At 36.7% G+C, this 16970-nt stretch overlaps 1 long non-coding RNA gene across 1 annotated transcript in view; it reads left to right on the top strand.

Annotated features, from left to right (window-relative positions):
- Nucleotides 1-16970, top strand: part of LOC124528613 (uncharacterized) — a 167744-nt gene that overhangs the window by 98323 nt on the left and 52451 nt on the right. The window contains exon 2 of the long non-coding RNA XR_006966195.1: nucleotides 5203-5263. This is a non-coding gene — a long non-coding RNA (uncharacterized LOC124528613). The remainder of the gene's footprint in view (nucleotides 1-5202; nucleotides 5264-16970) is intronic.

Raw genomic sequence — 16970 nt, 5'->3', positions numbered from 1 at the left:
TCCATCAAAAAGCAACCACGGTTAGCACTTCAGCTCAGGAAACTCAGTTTTGATCACTTTTTTTTTTTCCAAAATAGATCTAGTTATATACCACGGGCTCTTTTTGTTGTGTTTGTTTTAAAGGTCTATCAAGCACAGACTTGGGCATGTTGGGTCTTTCTGCATTTCTACAGTAGCTTCCAGCATTCCGTCACTGGCTCCGTGGGTATCAAAAGGCAATCATGCCAATAGCTTTCTAATCTTTGGATCATTGCCATGGTGGTGTGGTCTTGAAGTTAACAATTCCAGTGTTGCCTCTTGCGTCTCCACATTTCCAATGTGGCCCACCATCAGCTCCCCTCATAAGCCAATTCTGCATTTTTGAGACTCATTTCTAGGTGCCCAGCCTATAGCCTGCTCCTCCAATGCGTTTATAAGCACCTAGTTTCATGTATAAATGCCTTTCTGCTTTAAAAAAAAAAAAAAACCTATAACTATGGGAAGAAACTAATCAAAGAATCACAGCCTATTAATTATTTGCTGATAGCATTTAACATTACCTACTTACAGAAAACAGTTATTGACTCAGCTGGCAGTGGGCCAAACCACCAACCAATGAGGATTTCTGTTTTGTGTTTTGTTTACTAATGTTTCCTCCCATCCAAAGATATTAAGACACCTGCCCTAAAAAGATTAATTGCTGGAGGCCCACTGAGAGACTAAGATATTCAAGTGATTGGAAATATTCAGAAAAATAAAAAGAGCACACAATTTTATTTGAAGCAGGAAAAATATTAACTGATTTAAGAATGTTAGAAGTGCTTCCAGTTGAACAATATATGAATTTTTCACTAAAGTTAATGTTTTTTTATTTAATTTTTTTAAAATTTCTTTTGAGTACAATAGTTACTATGATTCATATTTAAATATTTTAATTTCAGATATAATTTTCCCTTAAGAAAAAGAGGTGTGCTGAATACTTCAGTGTGATTTTTAAAAATTACACCTCATAGCAGTTTTTCATAACTAATTTTAAGGTGGAAGTAATGAAAAAATATAGTTCACTTAAAAGAAATATATTTTATTTCACATTTTGCTGAAACATGTGATCTAACTAATGGAAATTAAATATTTTTAATTAAAACTACTAAGATAGATGTGGCATTTTATATATTTATATATTATATTTATATATTAATATATAACATCATCTATTTCTTCCTGACTAAAAGGTAAATTTTAGATTTAACATAGAAAAATTTTAATATGTAGGAATTAGCAACCAAATTATGAAGTATTCTGACTTTTTAAATTAGAATTATTTCTTTATTTTTAATCCCAAATAATAATATGAGAATTCAAATATACTTTATGGAATAAGTTAGATTTATTAATTTGTATTTTTGTATTATGGTCTCATCCACAGAAATTTAAATTGGTACATTCTTGTTCACAATGAATTAAAACTAAACTTATGATGATACTATGATATAGATAAGCTTGACTTTTTTTTACAAATGAGAAAGGAAGTTTGACAAAACTAAATAAATTGTCCATGATAGTATAGTTGGTAAGTGAATGCAGAAATAGGATTTGAACTTAAATTAGTCTAATACAAAACCTATGCTCTAATAGGTTGCAACTCAGGCAAATAGTCAGTGGCTAATGAGCGAGAGGAGGGGATGTAAGCAGACATAGTCTATTTGACCCGGGCAGTGAGTAGATAAACAATAGCCAATATTTAAGAATCTGCGTATGCTAGTCAAGCATTGGGTAAGCTGTCAGCTTTCATTCTGTCACTGGAGAGGAGTCCTCTACAGTGAGTGGCACTCTCTGTGCCTCGATTTTCTACTCTTTTAAAAGAGTATAATGAAAGTATGAGATGGTAGATGTACAGCACTTAGAACAATGCTTAGCTCATAGTATGGGCTAAATCAATGTTAGCTAGTCCACAAATCTTCTTTAAGTGTCTTGTACGTATAAGACACCAGGATTACATAGTGAGGCGTGTTAGGAGCACTAACAATGAAAGTGGTTTGATTCTTCATATCTATGAGGTTAACAGGCATTACATACATGAGTTCACGTGCAGCGTATCCTATGTGCTGTAGAAGATCGTATGCCAGGAGGGTCCAGCCCCTTGGCGAGGGATTTCAATAATTATGCCCTATTATTTGGGTCAGTATTAACTGGGAGAGAAGGACACAAACAAGGAGAGTTGAAATTAGTATATGAGGCACAAAAACAAAACAAAACTGGAGATCCTATGGAGAGATGGGATCTTGAGAAGGAGGCAGAAGCCTGGTGATCAGAACCAGGTCAAAGTCAGGATCATCCAGCAGCAGTGAGCTGGGATGAGAGGTCCCAGCATGCGTGACCAGGTAGAGCCATGAGGAAAGACAGCTGCAGCACCTGAGAACCCAAGAGGGCATGAGACCTTCCCCCATGGAAGATCCTGCAGTTTTCTGAGACTCGGACCCCGTGGCTTAGCCCAATTAATCTCTTAAACTGGGTCATTGCCCTAGGTTTCACAGCAAGCATGAGCCTGGCAGCCAAGGCCCTTTAAACACTGGCATCAATGAGGAAAAGCACTGGAAAGAATCTGGTTTCTTTCAAGTTCTGAGAACAACAGATTCCCTTCTGGGCATGCTTTAAAATCTGTTACCATCATCAGGTAATTTTACAAAGCAGAGCAGTTAAAGAACTAGTCAGAGGTGCCTCAGCCATTTCCCAGATGGCCAGGGAGATGAAGACAGAAGGAAGAGGACTGCTTCATCATCATCACAAGGGCCACCGCACCTGCCCTTGATGCTTGGTCATTAGCTTGTGTGGTCAGTGAACCCAGGCAGGCCATGACTGTTAAGGAATGCATGCTCCAGGAGTTGCAGAAACTTCTGGATTTATTTATGTCTAGGAAAAAGAACAAGACCCATGGCACCACCCTTACCCACACCCACACCCACACCCATCTGCCTCTGAAAGGGCCATATATGTAAGGTTAGCCTTGGGTTAGGGTAGCCATGGGAAATCATGCAACCTCCACCTACCATCTGCTTCCATCCCCTGCAATGAAAGAAGGAAAGTTGTATCCCAGCACATGTGTGGGCTTTGCCATTGACAAAGGGTAAGGGAGCACTCCAGAATTCGTTCCTTGTAGGACTCAGAATATGGATTAATAGAGCTTCTTAACACTTTGTTTTGCCAAGAAGTTGAAAATATTTTCGAAACCTCTGATCTTTCATTTAAAAACAACTATTAATTCTTTCAGGTCATAAAAACACCACTTTAAAAAAAGCAGGTAATGCGGAAATGGATCCTAGCAATTTGAATGGGTTCAACCTTTGCCAAAACACAAGCAAAACAGGAAAGACAGTTGGGTCAGATGCCACGGGTTGTTAATCCTCACATTTGCTCTCGCATATGACTTTGTGGCATATATTAGCATCCCCATGTTACTTACAAAGAAATGAAGCATGAAGAGATTAAATAGCATGATAAATATCACATGTTATGTAGGTCAGCAGAGTAACCAGGAAAAAAAGCTCACGATACAGACTTTCCATCCAGTATTCCTTGGCCTCTTACCACCTTCACGAACAACCAACCTGTCCTCTCTGCAGTCCATTCTCTTGATTCACTGGAACAGCTTGCTTCCTTTTCATGGCCCTGAGCCAAATGTCCATCTCTCTGTGCATGATGTAGGTCATCCCAGAAAATGGATTGGTTTGAATGTATGTAATTTAGTTGTCCTTTTCCCTCTCAACCTGCCTTTCACAATTATGAATGAAGAATGTATATCCTCTGCATATCTTCCCCCAACCCTGAGTTTGATGTTCATTATTCATCGCCTGTTTTTATGCTTTTTCTGTAAATTAATATATCTACAAATAATGTGTACTATTTTTAGGTTATCTTCAACTTCATATAAAATGGAGACAGTTTTATATATTTTACATGATTTGAAAATTATATGTATTTGTATGATTTGAACACTATATATTTCACATGATTTGAACATTATTGTTATATAATTGATTATTATATATTTACATGTACATGTTACATACATAATATATGTTTTTAAAGTATACATAACTCTAATTCATTCATCTGAACTACTGTGTAGTATTCCAGTGGTGAATAATAGATTTATCTGTTTTGTAGCTGAACATTAAAGCTATTTGTGTAAATTTCTCCAGTTGTCAGTTTAGAAGATAACTTGCTAGGTCATAGGATATGTACATTTTGACTTGACTAGATTTTGCAAATTTTTCTTCAAGGTGATTTTATCATTTTACAAGTGCCCCTTTCTCTACATTTTTAATAACAGTTTTTATTGCCAGACTCTTATGTTTTGCCATGCAGATGAATTCAAAATAGACTTCAGTTTATCTTTAATTTGCTCATTCTTGATTATTAGTGTGGTTGAATTTATCCTGTGTGTTTACTGACCATTTAGATCCCCTCTTCCATGCATTGCTAGTTCCTTTATCTGTTTTTCTGTTGGACTGTTTGCAATTTTCTTATTGATTTTGGAGGATTTATTTACATATTCAGGTACTAACCATTTGTCAGTCATACACGTAAGTGTAGTCCATTCCTAAAGAGCTAATTGTTGTCTCCAGAGTTTACCTTGCACAAAAATTTTAATAAGCAAGTTCAAAATAAGATATAGGTAAGAAAGTTGCCATTTCCATGAGTCTGTGAGTTCAGGAAGAGCATTATGAATGCCACCTTTTCATCATTTCCTTACTTGTTTCTTTCAAGTTCAGAGAGTTAAGTATAGGCCACCTAGTTTTGTGTTTAACAATGTGTGTGTTTGATTGCAGAGTGGGTAGTTTAGAATAACTCCCATCTGAGGAAGGACCAGTTTTGAGAGTGATTAACCTCCAATTATTAGATCTAATAGACTGCATATCTTCCACTGAAACAGAAAACATTAGACACCGAATGCATCTCAGGCCATGACTCCTCAGAGGAACACACAAAATGAGCTCTAGGCAAAGGCATAAGGCATGAAGGAACAATCCATCCCAACTTAATATCTCAAGTATTTTACTACCAGGAAAATCCCTACTCATGACACAAGTCCCTAGACTCAGATAACCAAGGAAAACATGAGAAGTAGAATAATGCTATGCTGATGTCAGGTTGCATAGACACATTACCTTGGGAACACTGATATAAAATCTGAAAATAATTATGGCTTTCTTTCTCTTTCAGAGGTGTGGTGAAATCTTGTTTGAAAACCCTGATCAGAATGTCAAATGTGTTTGCATGCTAGGTAAGAAGACTTCTCGTTTTAGATATATTAAGTATGTAGATGTTCTATGGACTTGCTGTTCTTCTGTTGCCTTGCTGACTGTCTCTTGTTGCATATTGCAGAGGCTTATAGGCTTTTTTATGGGTTTATAGACAGGTATAATACATGTATATTGGAATATTTGATGATAAAAAAAGGTTTTTATTTTATTAACTGTTAGTAAGTCAGGAATCGTGCATCTGAGCATTTCAGAATTTTTCTTGGTTCATCGGCTTAACATAGAATTGGGTGCTTTGTATTCACGCAAATGTGATGAAAAAGTAAGAATCACACTGCAATTCCTAAACTGGAAAGGGTAAGTTAGGTAAGTAAACTATGAAGAATTTCTATCACAGCACAAAGCTCTTACAGTGCCTGGGAGAACTATAAATGTGAACTAATCTACAGTTACCCACAATGCATTTGTAATAAAATTACAACACTGTAATGAAAAATAATTTGTTCTTGTAGGATGATGTATCATCAATGCCTTTCACAAACTCTTAATATATAATATTCCAGTAAGAAATGAAGTGGATATTATTTTCTTCATTTTATAGGTTAGTAAACTAGTACAGAGAATATAAGTGATGCACTTAACCTCAAAGTGAGAAATAGTCCAAATCATGACGTGAACATTTTTAAAATGTAAAGTTTTAGGTACAGTGTTTAGATCTTATTTCAATCACTAAACTCTGTCCAATTCACTTTCAGTTAATTATTGAAATAGGACAAAAAACAGTAGCTTAGATAAATAAAAATAATCCTTAAATTTGACTTTCACCAAAATTTTACCCTGTCCATTCCAACTTTGAACAACACTGATTAGCAAAGAACAAAAGTATTCATTTTAGCTTCTTCCATTTTCTCTGGCTAATTCAAATATTGGCAGCTAGCTTATTGGTGAGATGACTCAAAAGCAGTCAGCAAGATAGAGGCATAGGAAGGTCTTGGTAATGTATAATCCAAGATAATCAGGTAATAATAACCAAGGATTGCTCATGACTTGAAAAACAAGCCAAAAATACAAAAACAAAAAAAAACAACAAACAAAAACAGACACCATATTTTCCTAGTCTTATGATCCTCATTTTCTTGTGCTAGTGTTTTAAACCTGTTGCAGTTCCTATATGTTTTCATTTTAATTAAGATGGTAACCATCAAGTAACTCATCCATTGTCAAATGAATAGTGCATAACAATGAACATAGCATAGCATCCATACAACCATTTCAAGTATCCAGTATTCCTATCCTTTAAGCATGAAAATGCCTCAAAAATGCTGATAGATATAGATAGGTAGGTAGATAGATAGATAGATAAGCAGAAAAAAATCCCTTTGTCCAGCCATTATGTCCCAACCTTAGATTTGGGAAAACATTTCATCACCACACCAAATCTATTCATCAATTAACTTATTTAATTTTCACAATAATAAAATGAAGTTTGTGCCAGTGTTATCCTCATTTTATAGTTAATAATAATTGAGGCAAATGGTTAAATAAGGTACCTTAATACCATTAAGATATTGTATGATTATGGCTCCTACCTAATCTAGTAATTTTAATCATTTTTTTAACTTCTAGTGATTTTAAGCACATGAGCACATCATCTATTTTGCCTGAATTTTCCTTTGTCCTGGTTTCTCTGTGAGTTACCTGTTTAGTTTATAGCTACGACAGGGACAGCAATAGACTGTTTTCTACTGCCTACAGACTTGTTCTCACTTAAAGTAAGGCCAATTATCTTTCCATTTCTTCTGGATTATATGGAATGGTTTATAGAGCTGACAGAAGACATTCCTGGCCACGAAGTGTATCCCAGTGAATCTGCCACATTATACAACATTCAAACATTAGAAATATACTTACATTAATCAGTTCTATATTACTTTTACTGTCATAACAATTATAATTAATTAAATTATTAAATATGTGAGAGGTGGAGTCTATCCAAACATCTTAGATCATTTATCCTAAGCAAATTAAGGCATGACCTCTCTTTCAAAATATAAATGTCCTTGGCAATAGCAGTATATTATCAAGCTTGCAGATTTCATTAGTTTATTAGATTTCTATTTTCTTAGTGATAGGGAACTAAATAATATAAAGTAATTGTAAGAATGGAAGTTTTTGTTAGTTTTGAGGGCACAGGAAAAATAAAGATGGAATAAGAAGAACAACGGTGCATTTTACCTTTAAAATAGATGGTAAATATTTATTTGGTGTCAAAAATAATACCACGTCTAGAGACCTTGATTTATTCACATAGTGAAAATTGTGCCTTCAAGGAGCTTACATCTAAGAAGGCTTAGGCTTTTTCCTACTTATCTGTTTAAGAGGATTGCTACAAAATTTAATTGAAACATTTACACAGTCCTTTGAAATCTTAGATGAAAGAGAATACCAAAATAAAATTGTTATGGATATCAATACACATGGATCAACCCACCATTAGCAGGTGTCCACCTGAAGCCCATGGGCTGCCATTTCACAGCAATACTGTACAAGTTAATAAGAGGAGAAGTGAAATCAAATGGTTTATTCCCTTAAAATGAGAAAATCAAGTTATTAACATGTAACTCCTGTAACTGAGACCATATCATATTTCATCAGCAAAGGGCATCTGTATTCACACAACAGCAAAACACCTCTTTACCATTATCTGAAGTATTTGTTGCTTCCTTTGAAAGGAAACTGCGATCATGCCCTTATGGCTTCTTAAAGCATTTCTTGAGAAAGCATTATACCTCCAACAGTAAAGGATATTCTTTGATATTTTAAGGGGCTATTAACTTTTCTAAGTATTGCCAATCATGAGTATAGTTTATATTTTTGCAAGTAATGTATAATGTTTTTATGAATAAAGCAAAATATCTAGACAAGGAAACCAAAGATATAAAGTCTGCATTTCCAAACCTTCATCTCTCATCTTTTTGCCACCGCAGAACTGAGTTCCCTAAGGGAGGCCAACCTGAGACATCCCACAGCTTTAAATGGTGAAGTTGGGCTCACTTTAACCCTTAAAATCCCCCCTCTTTTCCCACTCACATGCCAGATTTGGGGTGCCTGCCCAGTTCCCAGCTGTGATCTGGTTTCCACACAGTTGAGACAGAATTTGGAAGAGGGTCACTAGCCAGGGACACCATTTATAGTTCTTTCTCTTCCAGTAGTGTGTCTGCAGATCATTATGAAAGATACTTTGAGTATATGTGTTAAGCTGTGTACCTCACGACTTCCATAAATAAGTTATCCTCACCAAAGTCGTGCTTCTGGCTTATTACATTAAGTGAGACATCAGTGTAAAATTCACCTTGAGTTACTCTGAAACACGAATTCAATGCAGTTTTAAGTGGAAGCAAACTACTATCATGTATAGGTCTTATGGGGAAATCATTTCTGGATTCAGAGGAATGGTTCGTGCTGCATATGAAGGTAAAAAAAGATGTCCTGCAGGGCTGGCTGCACTGAGTATTAAGTATTCGTTCCGTAGAATTCTCTCAGAGTGGGCAAATGTGGGCAATTGAGTTAAGCACCAAATTGTAATAAATGTTGCTTTCTTCTTTCCTTCATCCTTAGGGCATATGTTTAAAACTTGTACTTCCCCCATCTCCCTCCTTTTTTTTTTTTAATTTTTTTTTTCAACGTTTATTTATTTTTGGGACAGAGAGAGACAGAGCATAAATGGGGGAGGGGCAGAGAGAGAGGGAGACACAGAATCTGAAACAGGCTCCAGGCTCTGAGCCATCAGCCCAGAGCCTGACGCGGGGCTCGAACTCACGGACCGCGAGATCGTGACCTGGCTGAAGTCAGACGCTTAACCGACTGCGCCACCCAGGCGCCCCATCTCCCTCCTTTTTTAAAAATTTAGCCACGAGATTTCTTTCAACCCCAGATTAACCTCAGAAGTGCACATCACTGTATTAAAAGGTATATAGCAAGACTTGCACCTTAATGAGGTATAATGAACTGATACCAGAGGAAAAAAGAAGTGGAGGAGAAATTAGTTCTCATTGCACGAGTAATGTAGGAAGGATGATGAGTTACTAAAAGGATTTGACCTTTTAAATATAATGAATCAAACTGATTCACAAAGAACCAAGAGTGTTTTAAAAAATTATATAAAGTGAGCAATGTTGAATCATTTCTTAGTCCACTTGCCAACCTCAATCTGTGAAATGATAAATCTTGGGGAAAAAAACTTTCAAAAAAGCATTCCCCATCAGACTCGATGCCTCTTACAACTGCTTCTTTCTCCTTATTCCTAGAGTGAGATTCTCTTAAATAGTAAGCTTTAATTTGTTGGGGGGTTTGGGGGGCGGGGTTGGGGTGAGGGGAGTGGTTCTAATTTTTTAAATTATTTTATTTGAGTATAGTTGACACACAATGTCACATTAGCTTCGGGTGTTCAACACAGTGATTCGACTTCTCTATACATTATGCTATACTCTCCACAAGTGTGGCTACCCTCTGTCACCATACAACATTATTATGATATCATTGACTCTATTCCCCAGACTGCGCCTTTTATTCCTATGACTCATTCATTCCGAAACTTGAAGCCTTCATCTCCCAGGCCCCTTCACCCATTTTGTCCATCTTCCACCCCCTGCCTCTGGCAAGGATCAGTTTGTTCTCTGTATTTATAGGTCTGATTCTGCTTTTTGTTTGTTTGCTTCTTCATTTGCTGTGTCTTTTAGATTCCACATATGAGTGAAATCATATGGCGTTTGTCTTAGTCTGACTGATTTCAGCGCAATATCCTGTAGGTCCATCCATGTTGTTGCAAATGGCACAATTTCATTCTTTTTTGTGGCTGCATAATATTCCATTGTGTATGTATACTGTATCTTCCTTATCCATTTATCTGTGAATGGACATTTAGGTTGCTTCCATATCTTGACTATTGTAAATAATGCTTTAATAAACAGGGGTGCAGATATCTTCTTAAATTAGCATTTTTGTTTTCTTTGGGTAAATAGCCAGTAGTGGGATTACCAGATCATATGGTATTTCTATTTTTAGTTTTTTGAGGAACCTGCCTACTGTTTTCCACAGTGGCTGCCCTAGTTTGCATTCCCACCAACAGTGCATGAGGGTTCCTTTTTCTCCACATCCTCACCAACCTTTGTTATTTTTGTCTCTTTTGATTTTACCTATTCTGACAAGTGTAAGGTGAGATCTCATTGTGGTTTTGATTTGCATTTTCTTTAACCTGTAACTTATGGTATTTTGTTGGCTCAACTTCTCCAACCTCTTTACCAAGGTTTAAGTTTATAATTTTTCAAGGTTTGAAATTTTCAGTGATCCTTCTTTTGTTTCATGCATGATTTTTTTCATGGTGATTGGTGCTTTGTCATTGAATGTAAAATATGCACTTGTTTTCACCTGCCATGGTTTTTTGTTGAAGTTTATTAGAAATCAGTTAAAGAGATTTCCAGTCTTAAAGCAAGAAAATACCACAAAATCAATGTTTCATTAGCATTCAACATAAACAGAGAGACTTGCTTTCTAGTCATACTACCGAAAAATTAACTGTGTACTCATATAAAATGTTTTGTCTTTTAGGCTTTAATTTATAATTTTTTCTGCACAGTAGAAATTAAAACATCTGTTCTTCCTAGCCCAGGGGTTGTACTGGTGACAGAATAAAATGTTCTGTGAGGAGACTTTGCCTGCTGTAATGTCCTAAATATTGTTTATGCATCAATAAATTGGCAAATAAATAATAAACAATTGAAAATAAACAAATTGATGATAATAAAACATAAATAATAAGTTATTTAGTGATGACATTAATAGTGTTTAGAAAAGCAACTGAAAAGCTGACACATTATATAAAGGTGAGAACAATTTCTAAAAGTATCAAACGCATTCTTCAGAACTGTGTGGTAACTCTGGGGCACTTGAGTGGTTCAGTTGGTTAAGCGTCTGACTCTTGGTTTCAGCTCAGGTCATGATCTCATGGTTTCATGAGAAACCATGGGCTCTGTGCTGACAGTGCAGAGACTGGTTGGGGTTCTCTCACTCCCTCTCCCTCTGGCCCTCCCCTGCTCTCTCTTGCTCTCTCTCTCTCTCTCAAAATAAATAAACTTAAAAAAATTTTTAAAATTGTGTAGTAACTCAAAGGTATTCATTCAATTCTCATTCAACAGATATGCATTGAATACCTGCTATATGCAAGGTATTGTCTTGGGCACTAGGAATACACACCCAATGGGACATGGTTTAACAGTCCAGGAAGAGATTCAATCCCTGAACCCCCAAATCTGCAGCACCAGCTTGAGATGACACATGAAACAGTAATAATTATAATTATTATTATTATTATAAAGAAGTATGTTAGGACTTCAAAAAATGGGGGAAGTGTATACAGCTGGGATATGAAGACCTGTAGACTTAGATATGCAGGGGCTGAGAAAATGGCAGCATTGTAGGTGGTTGCATGGCCATATTCAAAAGTCCAGATAAAAGAAAGCTGGGGAGTAGGAGGGAGCAGGAAGTGTTTCAGACCACATGGATGATGGAAGAATAAATTGAAAAGGAATTGGGGGCCTTATTATGGGCAGTTTGACTGTTGTCATTGACTCTAAAAAGAGAGAAGTATCGGATAAGAGAGAGTGTTGATCTCTTTTATTTAGAGAGTATTTTTTCAATTATAGAATTTTAGAGAATACTCTGTAAACTAGTTTCTACTGGACAGCTGTTAAGAACAGCCATTCATCAGATACTTATGAAATTAAATAATTTTAACTCAATAACTATTTGAATCTGATGACCTGAATTCTAGATTCGATTTTTTTCATCTTAATTTAATCTTTTCCCATTGATATTAAATATCATAGTATTTTATTTAAGAAGTAAAACAACATTGTAATCTTTTATACTGGAGAAAATTGTTAAAAGGTATTATTTTTCACTTTTCAGAAATTTGTCCTCTAATAACATGGGTAATTTTTGATATATTTTGCTTTTCACTGGCAGCAGCTCATGATTTTTGTATGTAGACAACTTTGAGGTTCATAAATATTTTTCTTAAAATTAATACACAATCTGTCAAATAATATTTGATATCAAAGTAGGCCACTGTGGTGTAGTAGAAAGAACAGGGTATTTAAAGATTTGGTACCAGCTAAAAACTCTGTGACTATACACTAGTCACTTAAAGGCTATAAATATCAGTTTACTCTTCTCTAAAATGGAATAATAAGTAATAATAACAATATTATTATGTATGTTATCAGGTTTGTTGAGGATCAGAGAACACAATATTAAAGCATTCTATAAACTTTTAGAACTACTAGAAATATAACATTATTTTTATTAAATACTAGTAAGTAATTTGTTTGAAGTACCTGCATTTCATTTGCTATTAGTAGTATTTTGTAAATGCAAACTGATATATGCAGTATTTTGTATATGCAGTATATTTGATATACTGAGAATATTGAACTATCTCAGTTTGGTTAAAGTGAATAGATATTTTTCAAATGCATGTTTGCAATCTAGAAATAAGCATATTATCCTCATAGGTTATTAAAGAAAGACTATGGTGAGAGCTATTTTATGTGTACTTGACCTTAGAAGTGAAGGACTTTTTTTAAAAACAAAAGTTTTCAAGTTGCTGAACTGATTTATCAAGATTAAAATGCCATAGAAATTTGAATTAATTTTAACTTACACTTTTGAAGCACTTCATATCATGTGGACAAATAGACAAATCAATTCACTCTTCCTATATGTATGCTCATGTATGAGATTTCCTAACTTTTAAAAGAGGGCGAATTGAAATCTGGATATTTCCAAGAAAAGGCGTGGGGGCATTATCCCAATCACTTACTCAGGATCTGCCTTATTTTACTTTTCATTGCACTTCTCAGCAAATGATGTATTTTATATTTTTGTCTGTTTGTTAATTACTATGTCCCAGCATCACCCCACCACATAGAATGTAAATATCATGACAGCAAGACTTAGTTTTATTCACTGCTGGGTGTCCAGCATCTGGGACGGTGTTTGGCCACCTAGCCTATATGAGAACCCAATATTTACTGAATGGATACATGCTGATACATTTGTAAGAACAGCAAAATCACCTGCAGGGCATGACCCAGATGTATGAAAACCTGGTTGGTATAGCATTTAAAACCATCTGCTACCTCAGCTAAGGCATGGGTAAGCTCCTACATGAACTAACTGGCAGTTTCCCAAGCATATTACTCGAGGTTACAGGATGATAACTGTGTAGTTCTCTACAAATAGGCAGTTAGGACCTAGCCTAGAAATCAGGTAATTAACAAATATTTCCTGAGCACTACCTATGCTCAACCCTCTGCTGGGGATACTCTGAAAGTTGATCTAATGAGCAAGGTAGAATCCTTATCATGAGAGTTTATTCCTCTGCAGATGGAACATTGTGTTGAGAAAACAGGAGGAGGGCTGTTATTTTGTCTTCTCTATGTTTACAGGAATATATAGAAAATCATTTTACCCTGAGGTTTATGATTTAAAAGTTTTTCTACATTGTCTTACTGACTTTAAAATTTTTTCTTTGGAAGTCGTTATTGCCTCGCTTGAGAAAAATAAGTCTCCTAGTTTCACAGTTGCTTTCTGTGGAATGCAGCAGCATTTCCAAGGCAACAAAACACCACGCTTTTGAATGCAGCAGGGAGCCAGGGCTCAGATAAGAGCTAGCTGCTAATAACAACACAGGCAGAGGTCATTCTATCAGAACTGAAGCTATAAATCCCCAAGTGATAGAAGTGTCAGTCTTGTGTTAGTTTCCTTTTCTCTCTGAAGGAAGAGACCCTTCATACAAAGCTACACTTCAAAAAATTGTTCAATCAACAAATATTTATAGATACATAAGGCATGCCAGGGTAGGAGTGGAAGACATGGAAGGAAGTTCTGGTTTCTGCCCTCAAGAAGCTTCCAATCTAGTAGGAACTATGTAGACAAAAACAACATAGCATGCTAGATCATAAGAAGGATGGGCCAAGGTCTTGTGGAAAGGGAGGGTGGAGTGGTGTCAGAAAGGCCTACACAAGAGGTGAAAAGGAACTGAGTGTCAGAGAGAAGCAGCAGACAGACCTGTGAGGCTGGGAATGGGCGGCCTGCTGGAAAAGCCATTGGCATTTCTAGGAAGAAGGAGCAGCAGGTTCAAAAAGCTTAATATGACCGAAAAGAAAAACCGTAAGTCATTACTCCTGAAGAATACAGTAAGAGTAAAGAAATGATGGGGGTGCCTGGATGGCTTAGTCGGTTGAGCGTCTGACTTCAGCTCAGGTCATGGTCTCATGGTCCATGAGTTTGAGCCCCACATCAGGCTCTGTGCTGACTGCTCAGAGCCTGGAGCCTGCTTCGGATTCTGTGTCTCCCTCTCTCTCTGCCCCTCCCCCACTCATTCTCTCTCTCTCTCTCTCTCTCTCTCTCTCTCTCTCTCTCTCTCTGTCTCTCTCTGTCAAAAATAAATAAACATTATAAAAAAAATTTTAAAAGAGCAAAGAAATGATAAGATAATCAATGTGGAAAGGAAGGTGAGGCAGATTGAATGGTTCTATAACAGGACAAAGAATCATTTAAGGATGTTCAAGCAGAGCTACAATGTGAGATACATGTTTCAGACCAAGCTGGTTAACTAGAGAATGCCCTGGAGGAGGATATGACTGGAAAAAGAGAGGTCAGTTTAGGAAATTGCAATAATAATCAGATGAGAAATGATGAGTCCTGCCCAAACTGAGACAACATCAAGGAGGACAGGAGGCACAAAATTCAGGAGACTTTGAAAGGGGATGGTAGAACTTTATAATGGATTGACTATAGGAACGTTATTTAGAGGTGCTGTTTCACCCTTCCCCAGACAACCTTCCCCAGTAGAAAGTGCATGAAAATCAGATTTGCAACCTTGAGAAATGAGTTAAATTTTGGACACAGCCAATTTGAGATGCTGAAGGAACTCTCAGAGATAGTAGGGAGTCTGGAGCTCAGAACAGTGATCTGGGAGAAGGCATTAGTGACAACATATCAGTGATGATATGAGGAGGTGAGGAGGAAGGTGGATGTGCACCTTGGAATGCTTGGAAGCAACATACCAAAGGGTTGAACTTGAGCAAGAGGAATCTAAAGAAGCTTAAATAGATTGGAGATTAAGGAGTGAGCAGAGAGACAGAAGGAAAACAAGAGAGAATGGTATCGTCTTAGCCATGAAGAGACAGATTCAAAAGGAAGATCACGATAAAAATGTGAAGTACAGTAGAAGTCAAATGCGATCGAGATTAAAAGGCATTCGTTGGACTTAGCAACCTGAACTATCAGCAAGAGTATAACTAGTAGAAGGTCAAAGATAGGGAGGGTGGTGCACAGACAAGGAGCAGAGAACCAAGGAGGGGTACTAGTCTATCAAGAAATTTGTCTGAGAAAAGAAGGTGAAAAATAATGATGGCCTGGAAGGAGTTCTTAAGATGGGAAAGATTTGAGAATGTTTTAATTCAGAGAAAAAAGAGCAAGTAGAGGAAGTGGCTGAATGTTTCTGAAGAGAAAGGAAGTAATTGTGAGCTGTAAAACCCCTCCCACTGCCACAGAGAAAAGGCGGTGACAGTGGACAAGGAAGAGTAAGGGTGGAGACATGCCCATCAGGTTGAAGATGGGCAGAAATTGATATCTCCATCTAATTGCCTCCCTTCTTGTTAAGAAGAAAGCGTGATATCTTGGAGAGAATAAGGAGAAGAATAGAGGAGGCAGCATGAAGAGGTAGATAAAGGTTTGAAATTAATGTAGGAAAGAAGAAAGAACTGACTAGAGATAGATCAAAGGGAATTCCGAAGCAGTTCTGATGTTAAACTCGATGAAGTAAAACACCAACGCCAATCTATACAAATTAAAAAATGTTGAAAACACAGTGTGTTCGAAACGCGCATTTCAGAAAAGTGACTGCCTCCTGTTCAAGAGCACCCTGCCTTCCCTTTTCTCCTTAGGAGTTTCCTCTTCCGATGGCCAGTCAAGGTAACCTGCACAGAGCTGCTTTCCTTGACCCTAATTCACAAGATCCTCCCTCTCATCCTGTAAATGTTGAATTATTTCTCCATTTTTTTTCATCTAGCATGCATATTCCAAGGGAGTAGGTCTCCATCTTATTGATCTTCGTATTCCTAGCAACCAACATTGGCCCCAAACTCCAAAAGAGCACAAAAAATAATTCCTAATGAAGGTATAAGAAAAATTTAATGTTTCGTGTTTTCCCCAAACCTTCTCCTCTGACCCCAAGGTGCCTCAAGGGGAGTCTTTCTTGACCTATCTTGGCCTAAAAGGAGATGACTCCACATCCAACTCCCTATTGTCAAGGAGACCAGAGGCGCTAAGCCATTTGAGATCTGACGGTACCATTATCTCCTGAGCTGGGCCGCCCCTGGCCTCTTCAACCACCCCCGGAGCCACTGTAGTGGTTCATTTCCCTCAAATTTTACAAATTTTACAAATTTTATTTAAAGGCTTTTTGCTCTCAGAATGAGTTCACCTAGGGATCCTTGTGTACATCAAACTGTGTTTTTATAATGTTCCAGAAAAGGTGTCATTTCTGGTTGACTCCCAAACAATGTTGGACCTTTTATTGATTATAATTGTATTTCATTGTGAATTTATACATTTTTAAACAAATTATTCATGTAGCCTTGCTATTCAGGGTGGCTTAAGACA

The sequence above is a fragment of the Lynx rufus genome, unplaced genomic scaffold (genome assembly GCF_022079265.1).
Source record: "Lynx rufus isolate CCGP_SWC_20201006 ecotype Redwood Valley unplaced genomic scaffold, mLynRuf1.p SCAF_6, whole genome shotgun sequence".
In the NCBI taxonomy this organism is placed as follows: Eukaryota; Metazoa; Chordata; class Mammalia; order Carnivora; family Felidae; genus Lynx; species Lynx rufus.
This window is presented reverse-complemented; position numbering and strand designations above follow the sequence as displayed.